General features: G+C 44.1%; 1 long non-coding RNA gene across 1 annotated transcript in view; it reads right to left on the bottom strand.

Annotated features, from left to right (window-relative positions):
* Window positions 1–12,615, bottom strand: part of LOC146186952 (uncharacterized) — a 95,168-nt gene that overhangs the window by 9,153 nt on the left and 73,400 nt on the right. The window lies entirely within an intron of this gene.

Here is a 12,615-nt window from a genome sequence, read left to right as displayed (position 1 = left end):
CAACCGATGAACGAGGGCTCCGAGAGACCTGAATCAGGAAAGCGGGCAACAGGAACGGGCGGGCACTTCAACGTCCTCTACTTCGTCCCATTTCGCTCATTCTTCTTCTAGCTCTAATGCACGTGTCAATATGTCCAGACACCTACGGCGCAACGCGAACACACGACATGTTCAAGGTGGCAGGAGGTGCTAGCCCATAGAGCGTCAATAAGATGTAAGGGTGAAATGGGAAATAAAAGTGGGAGATCCCAAATCAGGCACGCTGCTCCTACAGGGCACATATGCACGTTCGTACGGCTTCGGTAAAGAAGGCTTTATATATGTGTGGGGTGATATTTCATATACTGCGGTGGCTTTCGACTGTATTCTAATTACTATGCGACAAGAGCGGTAATTAAGGGATGTGTTGAATAAGCGGGTAGCAAAGTGCGGAGTATACACTAACAAAGATCCTCAAGGGGAGTTAAGAACCCCGAGTTTTGTTTACCTCTACCAAGTTGTTGCATTACACGATATTTGGTAATGGTTTTAAGGATACATGTCAGTCGTACAAGAGCCGGTTGCAGGAAACCTGAGGTAGCTGGACCAGCTACGGGTTAATTAAAAACACGGACAATGGAGGCATGACGTACCCCGCAAGGGAAGAAATCAAGCTTTGTCAGCTTACGCGTTCATTCATTAACCGGATAATGATGTCTCAACAGGTACGACGAAACAGCAAGCTGTGTACTTTTGCTTTCAGTTATACAATATGATGCGATACGATAAGTTTTATTTTCCATCAAGGATGAAAGGAAACCAGGCTAAAAGCTGCGGCCGCAGCTTGACTGGTCCTCCACCCCCCCCCCCCCCCCCTACATAAGAGCGACAGAGCGACAGGTGCCACTTGACAGCAACGCATACAATACCAACAGAAAATACTGGTTACACAAAAGATATTGGCGTGGACAGCGCACAAGGTCCACAACAATGTACAGTAGCAAACAGACATTCTAGGCCCGTAGATAGAGTCTAAGAAATCCAAACATTAGGTAACTTTGAAAAATGAGATAATCTATGCAACTATCTTGCATTTGAAATCAGTTTAGTCACATGCACACACGGCATTCCAAAAAAAAAAGGAAAACAAATGAGTATACTAATGCATCAGAAATGATATCACCATAAGATAACACCACAAGAAAGTCATATCATTTTCAAAAGTTATACAATACTAATACCGAAAGAAAATGTTCTTAAGCAGCTTGACATTCAGCTGTAAAATGTCGGTATTATTAGACGAATAGGAATTTAAAAGCGATGGGACAGAGTATTTTAGTGTTAGCGCACCGTAATTTGTTCTACTGAAATCAACTTTCCAGATTTCGGGTTTCCGCGTGGAATGTCCAGACGAAACTTTTGGAATTAAGTTTCCTAAATTTGTTAGGATATTACTATTCTGCTCCCTTTCTTTGATTAATGCGACACATAGATTGTATTTGTACATGCCTTTCACATGCAAAAGTCCCAGCTTTTGAAACAATCATTGCACATTGGCGTGGTACATAGAGTGTGTAATTATTCTAACCACCTTTCTCTGAAGCCTACTGTGTTTCTGCATATGAGTCACTGTAGTAGCACCCACACGAGATTGTAATAATTAATGTAAGACAAAAAGAGAGTTATATAAAAGCATCATAACATTCTTAGATAAGAAAAACTTTTTTCTATGCAGAATACTAATTACTGGCGCAAGCCTAGAACATATGTAATCTATGTGTCGTTCCCAAGACATAGTGTCTGTAAAAATGACTCGTAAGGTTCTAAATTCACGCACGATTTCTATTTCCGAGCTATTTAACTTAAGTTTTAACTCCGACGGTACCAGAGTCTTGTTTTCGCACAGAAAACGATCGCTTTTGTGTTATTTTTGATTATTAAAGCGTTCTGTTTTGCCCAATCTCTAAATAACGCCGAGTTTGCAATGTTAAACAGTTCTGTACAGTTTTCTGAGACACAAAAAAATGCTAGTATCATCAGTATAGATAACGAACTTGGCCTGCGCTTCTACACGGATGATGTGGTTTAAGTATGCATTAAATGGGAATGATGTTAAAATGCTTCTCTGAGGAAACCCCGACTGCATACGAACTACACTTGCGGAATGGTCATTAAGCTTAATATTGTACGCGATGTGAAAGGTATAATTTAATTAGCTCTAACGGTAATCCACGAACACCCTACTTATTTAGTTTTCCAGGAAGCATGTTACGATTCAGATAGTCAAATGCCTTGGGGAAATCTAGGTATAGCCCCAGTACATACTGTTTGTTGTCTATGTTTGTTAGAATGTATTTTTTTTTATCTAGCAACGCAAGTTGTGTGGATCTAAATTTCCGAAACCCATACTGCGCATCAATTATGCTGTCTGTTTTTTTCAAAAAAGGGATTCAAGGCGCAGCAGCATAACTTTCTCCAACCCTTTAGAAAATAAGGAAGGATAGAAATTGGGCGGTAATTATTAAGAATGTTTTGATCACCTTTTTTTATAAATAGCCCTCACCTTTGCTATTTGCATGTCGTTGGGAAATATTCCAGAGCTTATACACAAGTTAAATATGTGTGTTAGGAAAAGTGATATAATATCAAGAACATATTTTACAGGCTTAATTTGCACATTGTGCATATCACAGTTGGCTGAGTTTTTTAGCTGTGTGAACGTTAAATACACTTCATTGTTCGTCACAGGACTGAAGAATATACTTCTGGGGTTTTCCTTAACGATGTGCTCTACGTGACTAGGCAATACAGGTAGAGGTAAGTTTACGAAGTGCTCTTTAAATGCATCCGCCAAAGCAGGACCAGAAACCAACTTGTTATTGATCTTAAGTTCACTAATCGGACAGGGAACTTGTGAACGGCCAAGAACCTGATTGAGATTTCACCAAGTAGACTTGGAATCATGCTTTACTTCACTAAAGGAACTTGCAAGGTAATCACTTTTAGCCTTTCTGATTTAAATATTAAGGCTATTTCTATACTTCTTAAATTCTTTCAAATGAATAATGTCTCGGGACTGAATTAACCTATGGAACATGTCATTCTTAACTCTAATTTTGGACATTAGGTAATCATTTATACAAGGTTTTCTTATTTTTCTAGACACGCTGATGGTGCGGAAAGGAAAATGTTGTCTGTAAAGCTCGACGAACTTATCAGTGAATAAGCAGTATGAGGCATTAGGACCTGTTGTTTCTTGAACTTTTGACCAGTCCACACTTGATATTTCATTACGGAATCAGTCTAACTGCGATGGAAAAATCTGCTGATAGGTAACTGTTATTTATTCTCCTCTCGTTTTCAAAAAGTTTCACACAAATAAAAATAGGCAGGTGATCACTGAGATCACAAGCAAGAACACCCGATTTGACTTGATGATCTGCGAAATTGGTTAATAGGTCAATTAATGTTGACGAACAAGATGTAATACGAGTTGGAAGGAATATGGTGTTAGCTATGCTTTGTGATTCAAGCAACAGCTCAAATTCTTTGACACGACTAGATATTGTTTGAAGCATGTTTAAGTTGAAATCTCCGCCATAGACAAGGTCTAAATTAAAATCATTAGCGTACGAGAAAAGAGATTCAAGAAAATTAAAGAAAATTGTGAAATTCCCTTCAGGGGGTCTGTATACCGTAACAAGGACACTCTTGCCGCTACGCAAAGATAATGCCTCAAAATCTCTTGTTGATTTAGTGAACGATGGAAGTATATCATAATTTACACCCTTCTTTATCAACATGGCAACGCCGCCTCCTCTGCTATAGCTACGATTAACATTGCATGTCTGGCATTCCGAAAAGAAAATTGCGTCACCATCGTCACGATACCATGTTCCGGTCAACATAAGTACACTGAACTGGATCTTGATTTGATTTAACAGAACTTCCAGTAGAGTTGTTTTATTTCGAGCAGCTTGCATGTTCGCGTGATATACTTTAAATGACGACTGAAAGGCGCTGCCAACAAAATTATCAAAATCCTTTAGAGGTACATATTGTGTGTCCATGACAAGTTTTGAGAAAAAATATATATGAAAGAACACCAAAGAGAAGTAATGAAGGTTGCTGCTTGCAACATTATCCAGTTTATTTAAGGCTTGAATGCGCCATGCACGTTCGCCATTCCTTCGCCGAAGGAAAATCTTAGCATTCCTGTGCCAGGCATACTGAAAGTCATGACCTTTGGCCCAATTCTTTGCTGCATAAAGCAGTTCTCGTGAGTGCTTTGTCAAATTCTCCTCAACGAACACTTGGGATGAATAATTACTTAGAGCCTGCCTCTTTTCAAACCATTCTTCTCGTGTCTCCTGTCTGACAAAACGAAGTATAATGCCAGGAATCTTGCCGCACTTGGACGGAAGGCGGTGAATAGCGACAACGTGATGTTTTGGTTAACTCTGGAATATCTACCGTTTCAGCGAGAGCATTGACCTCATTAAGCAGATTTTCGTTTTAAGTCTGGGGATTCCATGAAACTCTAGATTATGTTTACGGTTCCTCAATTCAAGATCATTTAATTGTTACCTCAGAGTTTGCACTTCTACTGTGTCTTTCTGTTCAAGCTTTTGTACCTTAGCTTTAATTTCCTTGATCTCTGTGTCATGACGTGCAGTGTCAGCAAGAATTTTGTCGTATTTTTTAGACAAGAGCTCTACAGCTTGCTGAATGTTTAGAACGGTATCCTTCAGGCTGCTCAGAAGCACTCCACGTTTCTCCTGTATATATCTGCAAGAACGAGACTAATCTGAGGGACTTCATCTGCTGATTTCTCTAGCGTAGCTACCTCTGAAACGTTGTTTTTTTTTTTTTAGTCCACCTCGTGTTCGCCCTACTCGGCATGTCTGGCACCGCCATGCCTTTCTCGTCGTTTCCTTCATGGAATTAAACTGGGATTCTTTGACCCAAGAGCATTTCCCTAAGTGATTTATCTAATTGCAGTCACTGCATGTCAAGTAGGGATCTTATTTGTCCAGTTCTGTCGTACATAACAAGAATCTCAGTTCATCAGTCATGTTCACAACCATATTTTCTGGCAGCAGCAGGCAGCAGCAGGGAAGACACAAACAATAAATAAAAAAATAAAAACCAGCCTAAACGGCCCAAGTAAAACAAGACTTACCTGCGAAAGTGAAACATATTGATTCCTCCCTGTACACAGTTCCTGCAGCTAATCTGTGAAAACAATGACCGTACCCACGCTGAGGAGCAAGGCAAAGTATTTCCAAGTTGCTGCACCCACTGCCGGAAATGTCAACTCAACAGTGGAGCGACGTTCAAGGCTATGGCATAAACCTCTCCCAATTAAATGAGATTCTTCGCCTCCTTTGTGTGACAATGCAATAAACGTACCTAGCTGCTCGCTGAAGCTTGGCTGCAGTTGCGCTCGGAAGCGTTTCACAACTTCGGAATACTAAATGTATTTTTCTAACTTATGACAGTTAACATCTTTGACATTCCATAGAAATGTGCTGATTATTGCATACTTGTGATCACAGGAAAGAATTAGTTTCACAGCTGGAACACTCGATGCGCATTCTTCCATTGCAAATACAAACGCGCAAAATTATATGGGCTCGCGAGCAGCAAATTAAAATAGGAATAAAAAGCTGTCGGCGCATATACGTAGCACCTTGAGGTAGACCGGCACTATAAAGTGCACTCACTTTGACTGGTTAAGTACAATGCCGACAGCCATGACAGCGTTCTGTCGTACAAAGTCTAAGGTCTCCAACTAAGTCGAAGATCCCAAGCTATGATCTAGATTTTACCTAATAAACACCTTCCTATTTCCACCGTAACATTTGTCAGAGAGAGAGAGAGAGAAAACTTTTAATATGCATAATAATCAGTAAGAATTCGCAGGAGCTGGGTGGTCGGTGCCCCTAGTCCAGGGCTCCGCTGGCAGCAGCTGACTTGAGGACTAGCTGGATAATCCAGGCTTGCTGGTCCAGGTTGTCGCTGGTCAGGGCCGCCTCCCGCTGCTCGTGTGTCGGGCATGGCACTAGTAACGTTGGGTCAGGTTTGTCCTGGCATTCCCAAGAGATGTGATAGAGTGTGGGGCTTGCACCGCACCAAGGATAGTAACTCGTGTATTTTGTTGGGCTTATCTTATTTAAATTGTGAAGATTAGGGAATGTGTTTGTTTGTATTTTTCTCCAGTCTATAGCGTCCGAGGAAGGAAGTTGTTTGTGTGGTGGTGAGAAAATTCTTCTTTCTAACCGTAGGTGTTCCAGCCTGTCGCCGTAGGGTCCTAGGAGAGGGGTGGGGTAGGGATGGGGATCCGCCCGGTTTGTGAGAGCTCGGGCTAGATCATTCGCTACCTCATTTCCTTCTAAGCCTTCGTGTCCAGGTGTCCATGTAATTGTGTGCGTCTGGGAGATGGAACGTAATATTGCACACGCTCTTCTGTGAGGTTTTCCGGCCAGGTAGTCCCTGCAGGCTGATTGAGAGTCCGTCACTACGTGTGATGACTTCTTTTGGTGGTCTTGTGTTTTTATGGTGATGGCTATTGCCAGTGATTCCGCTTCCGCAGGATCCTGCGCATAGATCGAAGCCTGAATAATTGGCCTCTTCTGGTGGTCAACTGCACCTATTGTGAACTTGCCAGACTCGCCGTAAGCCCCTATGTCCACGTAGACAACTTCCGCGTCTTTAGACAATTGTTTTTCCAATGATTTGACTCTGGCTTTCCTTCGACCCTTCTGTAACTCATGGTGCATGTGCTTGGGTATCGGGTTCACATAGATGTTGTTTCTTGTGGATGTCGGAATTTGTGATTTGATCTCAGAAGTTCTTAGTGTCTGCCATAGCCCTAGTTTTGACAGGATTTCCCTACCCGCCTGCGCTGTTGTTAGGCGTTGTTTCTGACTCTCTAGAACCGCCTCCTTGAGCTCCTCGAAGTTGTTGTGCACTCCGAGTGCCCAAAGACGTTCCGTTGATGTTGTTGTTGGGAGGTTTAGGGCCGTTTTTTAGGCTCCTCTTATGATAGTGTCAATGTCCCTTTTATCAGTGATTCTAATTTCGTGATATGGGAGCCCGTAGGTAATTCTGCTAACGACTAGGGCTTGTACAAGGCGGAGGGTGTCCTCCTCCCTCATCCCTTTCCGGTGCCAGGTCACCCTTCTAATCATTCTGGAAATTTGGTTGACTGTGGTTTTGAGTGTTTTGATTGTATAATCCACTGTCAAATTGCTTTGCAACCACAGCCCCAAAACTCTGATCTTGTCCTTCTCTTGAATTGTCTGGTCTCCTAGAGAGAGCTGAATTTCTCCTGGGGACTTGTAATTTCTTCTGTGTAGCCTGATAAGTTCGGATTTTTCTGGGGAGCATTGAAGACCGCTCTCCCCGGCAAATTCCTCGACTAGTTCTATAGCGGCTTGCAGAGCTTCTTCTTTTTGCGCCAAGGATCCCTGAGTAGCCCAGATGGTGATGTCGTCCGCGTATAAAGTGAAGCCAATATCATTGCGGGTCAACAGTTTTTTTGCTAAATTTATCATTGCTATGTTAAATAGCATTGGAGAGATTATAGAACCCTGCGGTGTACCTTTGTTCGGCATGGGTACTTTTGGTGATCGGATCTCTTTAATTCCTATGGTGGCTGTGCGATCTGAGAGGAAAGCCTTCACGTATTTGAAAATTTTCTCTCCGCAGTTGATATTGGTTAATTCTTGCAATATGGTTTGGTGGCCAATGTTGTCGAATGCTCCTTTGAGATCTAGTGCCAGAATGAAATTTTCGCCTTTTCGGGGTATGGTGCTGATGACTTCTTCCCTAATCCTGAGGAAAGCATCTTGCGTGCAGAGTTCCTTGCGGAAGCCCAGCATGCAGGAAGGAAAGATGTTGTTTTCGTCTATGTAATTTTGGAGCCTGAGGTGGACTACTTTTTCATAGAGTTTTCCCAGGCAAGAAGTGAGGGAGATAGGACGGAGACTCTCCACAGCCGGTGGCTTTCCAGCCTTTGGTATGGTGATGATATCCGCGTGTCTCCAAACTGATGGGACCTGTTCTTTCTCCCACAGTTCTTCGTTGATGTACTTCGTTAGGTCTTGCAGATGTTCGGTGCTTAAGTTACTAATCATGGCGTAGGTGACTTTGTCTCCTCCAGGGGCAGTGTTTCTTGTAAATGTAAGGGCGGCTGAGAAGACCTCCGCCAGTGTTATGGGGGAGTCAAGGGAGGGGTTTGGTTGACCCGCATATGAAGTTTGGCAAGCCGGAGTAGGGTCTCCTATGTATTTCTTGTGCATGGCGGTGATCAACTCTGCATCTGTGCCCGGGTATTTATGGGCTATGGTGTGGAGGGTTCTTCTTGTGGCCGTTTTGGTTTTTGAGGGGTCTATCATGCTTCTTAATATTGACCATGATTTAGCCGTGCTTAGGGTACCTTTCAGCGAATTGCAGAAATCTTTCCAGTTTTGCTTGGCGAGCTTTATAGCATACTGTTGTGCTTCAGCCGTAACCTGTGCTATCTTCATTTTAAGTTTTCTATTTAATTTTTGCATTTTCCACCGTTTTAAAAGACTTTTTCGGGCTTCCCATAAATGTAGGAGATGTCTGTCTACTTCTGGGGTTTTTGTCGTTGTGTTGATGGTCTGGGTCGTTTTTGCATGAGCATCCTTTAGGCTTTGAACCCAATCTTCAATTGTTGTGATGCCGTCGTGTGGCGGTCTAATTTGTCTGAACTTACCCCAGTCCGTTATTTTAGTAGAGCCAATGTTCCTTTTCATACGGGTTGTCATTAGGGATAAGCTAAGGATTTTGTGATCGCTGCCGAGTGTTTCTTCTAGATTGGTCCAGGTGCAATGTCTTATGTTTTTGGTGAAAGCTAGGTCTGGGCAGGTGTCTCTGCTTACACTGTTTCCTATTCTAGTGGGGGACATGGTGTCCGTCATAAGACAGAGATCCAGCTGCTCAGCCGCTTCCAACAACTTGGTTCCCTTCGGGGTGTCCTTGTGGTAGCCCCATGCCGTATGTACAGCGTTTAGGTCCCCCATAATAATAAGGGGGTTCGTTCCCGCTATGCGTGTGCATTCCAGTAAAAGTGGCTTGAAATCTTCCTGCGTGTTGCTTGGAGGACTGTAAAGGTTTAGGACAAACACACTCTGCTTTCTTCTTTTTTGAGAGATGACCTCAATGAGAACTTGATTAATTTCACTGAAAGGAAGGTCGTGCGGTATGACTGTTAGTGTGGGGGCCACTAGTGTAGCTATTTTAGGTGCCGTGTCATGGGTGTATGTGAGGTATCCTTTGAGGTATGTTGTGCATCCTGTTTCTTGGAGACAGATGACGTCATTTGTTAGAGAATGAGACTAAAAAGGTTCGCTATAAGCCGCACTTTCAGAGAGGTTGCTGGCGGTAGGACTACACTCTTTAGTAGATAGCGCTGGCAACTTAGAACAGGTTGACATCAATTTTTTTTATACAAGCTGTATGCAGGAATGAGTAAATGGCGTGAAAATAACACGCATGGAATTCGCGACATTGGGATATAAAGGGCTATGCATTAGGCTACCGTGGCCGCTGAACAACTTCGAATTGTTCACAGCCGGGTGACATTTCATGTGAAAAACAACTTGACCACTCCAATCGAGTAGCCTTGAACTACTGTCACATTAACTTTTCAGTGTACGCTCCAGTACATCCTTGCCGAGTAGCGCTAACTGCTGACATGCTCACAATAGACATGCCAGCAAATACGAATTCATTTTGCCAAATTAACAGATCTCTTATATTCTTAAAATAACAGGCTCCTATCAAGCCGACGCCTCATTCCAAGCGCAGCCAGGCGCAGCTCTCCGCGCGCGGCTCTCTCCGAGCGGTGGCGCCGTGGCGGTGGCGGCGGGAAGTAGGCGCATCCCGCCGGTTTCGGGCGGCACTGCAGGCGGCACCTAGTGCGCTTCCATCGAGCGGCCGTGGTAGTTATTACTACTCATTAAGAATATTTACTGATTTGCAATCAGCTGGAGCATTTACAAATTGTTGTTTGCCATACTCGTCATTCCGTAGGCATGATGGATCATGCTTAGTCATGCCTAGTCATTACCAATTATATATAAGCGTATTTACTGATTTCCAGTCAGCTACGGCCATTAAAGTCGCAGTTTGACGTACTGGTCATTCCGCAGGCATGATGAGTCATGTTTAGTCATTACCGATCATAGCTAAGCATATTTGCTAATTTCCAATCAGTTGCGGTCATTACAAGTCGTCGTTTGACAGATTGGTCGCTGCGTAGTCATTATATCCAATTTATGATCATTTTATTAGTCATTATTATTATTACTAACTCTATCGAAATCTGTCGTGTAACTTTCATTCATTACCACTCACCAGCAACACTTACAATTCCTAATTTATCTCACACATTGGTTATAACAAATTGGCACTGCGAACAGATCCAACGCATAGATCCTACGCACAACTCTTTCGCTCGGGATTTCGTTCCATGAGCCTAGAAGGGGTTTCGCCTTATAACTCGAAGTGGGAATGGTGTTGATCGGATATTTAGGGGAAACCCTCTAAATAGAGTAGATTTGTAATAAGGGAGTGATTACTCATTGAAATCCACCCAAGCGCAAGCATTTAGCTCCAGAGAACAGCTATACAGCTTTCTCAGAAAATTCGTAGTTAAACAAAATTCGCCTTGTCACGAGTATCGAACCCGGTACCACCACCTTCCCAAGGCAGTCGATCTAGCAGTTGAGCTAACCAAGGCGGTCAGCAAATCAGATGGTAAGGCGAGAGCGAACTGATCAGTAACTCGACGTGGGAAAGGTGTTGATCAGATAATTAGGGGAAGTCCCCAAGGTGGAGTACTTTTCTAATAAGGGAGTACATGCGGCTACAAAGATTCCTTTGTAGCCGTATAATGGCTGCATATCAGTTCCCTAATTTTACACCTGAGATGAGCATTCTGGCACACGTGATGGGTGGTTTAGAAGCGAAAGATATCAATACGCCAGCTTTTCGAGCCTTCACGTCACGGAGGTTTTCACCTTCAAGTGACCTTGCCAGATACTTCGTCTTTCTTTTTTTATTAACCAATTTATATTGGAGGCAAAAGCTTCAATAAGCTAGGTATAGCAGGTCTTCGTGTGATAAGTTTGCCCTTCAAGTGACATTGACCAAAATAAGTGTGGGTGTCCACAATTGTGTGGTGTTCAGCCATCCTTTCTCGCCCCGCCGCGGTGGGGCAGTGCTAAGACGTTCGGCTACTGTGCCGGAGTACCCGGGTTCGATCCCGACCGCAGGCACCTGCGTTTCGATGGAGGCGAAACGGAGAAGCGTCTGTGTGCTGTGCGATGTCAGCGCACGTTGTTGCTGCGACTGTAGAAAGAAGGAAAATAAAGTGCACGGGCCTGCTACGGGCTCTGTAGCTAAGCCACATCCGCTGCCTGATTTAAAACTGATTTATTTATAGGAAGGGAAAGGCGCGGTAACTGTCTCACTTGTTTTCTGTGGACACCGCAACCGCGCCGTAAGGGAAGGGAGGAAGGTGGGAGTGAAAGTGGAAAGAGAGAAAGAGGAGCCGTAGTGGAGGGCTACGGAGAAATTTCGACCACCTGGGGATCTTTAACGTGCGCTGACATCGCACAGCACACGGACGCCTCTTCGTTTCGCCTCCATCGAAACGCAGCCGCCGAGGTCGGGTTCGAACCCGGGAACTCCGGACAGTAGTCGGGCGTCTTACCACTGTACCACCCCGGCGGGGGAAACGTCCGCTGCCTCTTGTGGACAGAAAGAAAAATAGAGAAGAAAGAAAGAGAAGGAAGTGGGAGAGAAAGACGCGCGTCGCAACAGCCGTCGTTCACCACCGAAACGGTAGCGGGTGCAATGACGGCCTACACAGATAAAAATGCGGTGGCAGGCTAACCCCCACCGCAAACGGCAGTGACCTAGTGTTCTTGGTGACAGCGGCAACGCCACAATGCTTAGCCGATGTTTGTTTCTTGTGTAGTGCCTAGAATGCATCACCGTAACACCGTTCTTCGGTCCCCCTGCGCTGCCTGGCGGGTGCATCGCGGTAACTACAGGTTCCCCTTCGACGAGCAAGGTGCGCGTAGATGCAGGATCTTTTCTTTACTCGGACTATCCTATCGCCCCATTGTGCGATAGTGAAGATATGTCCGTCTGCACGGCCATCGTCACTTATGCTCCTTGCTGGTCCGTCATCATTATCGAACAACCAATCACCATCGGCAGTAGTCCAGTGACGTCGCTTGCCAAGGATATAAAAGCACGGGACTTGGACTGTATCTTCAGTGGGCTTGGTGACAGCGGCAACGCCACAATGCTTAGCCGACGTTTGTTTCTTGTGCAGGTATGTTATCTTCCCCATGCGTATTGTGTTCGATCTGACGATCGCTTCTTGCTGCTGTTACCTTGCCCACGCAGTCTTGCCTCAGCTTCACATGCTTTGTTTTGTTTCAGTCGTCGTCTCTTGTTAAGTGGCGATGTCGAGCTTAATCCTGGGCGGCCAGCGAAAAATAATTTGTCAGCCAAGTCAGGTGATAGACGAGCAATTTTTTTCTGATTTTCAAGCAGTTGCGAAAACATGGAAACAACGGAGGTAACTGA

The sequence above is a fragment of the Amblyomma maculatum genome, chromosome 6 (assembly GCF_055883805.1).
Source record: "Amblyomma maculatum isolate TAMU_Amacu chromosome 6, ASM5588380v1, whole genome shotgun sequence".
Classification (NCBI taxonomy): domain Eukaryota; kingdom Metazoa; phylum Arthropoda; class Arachnida; order Ixodida; family Ixodidae; genus Amblyomma; species Amblyomma maculatum.
Note: the sequence above shows the minus strand (reverse complement) of the source record. Positions and strands in the feature narration are given on the sequence as shown.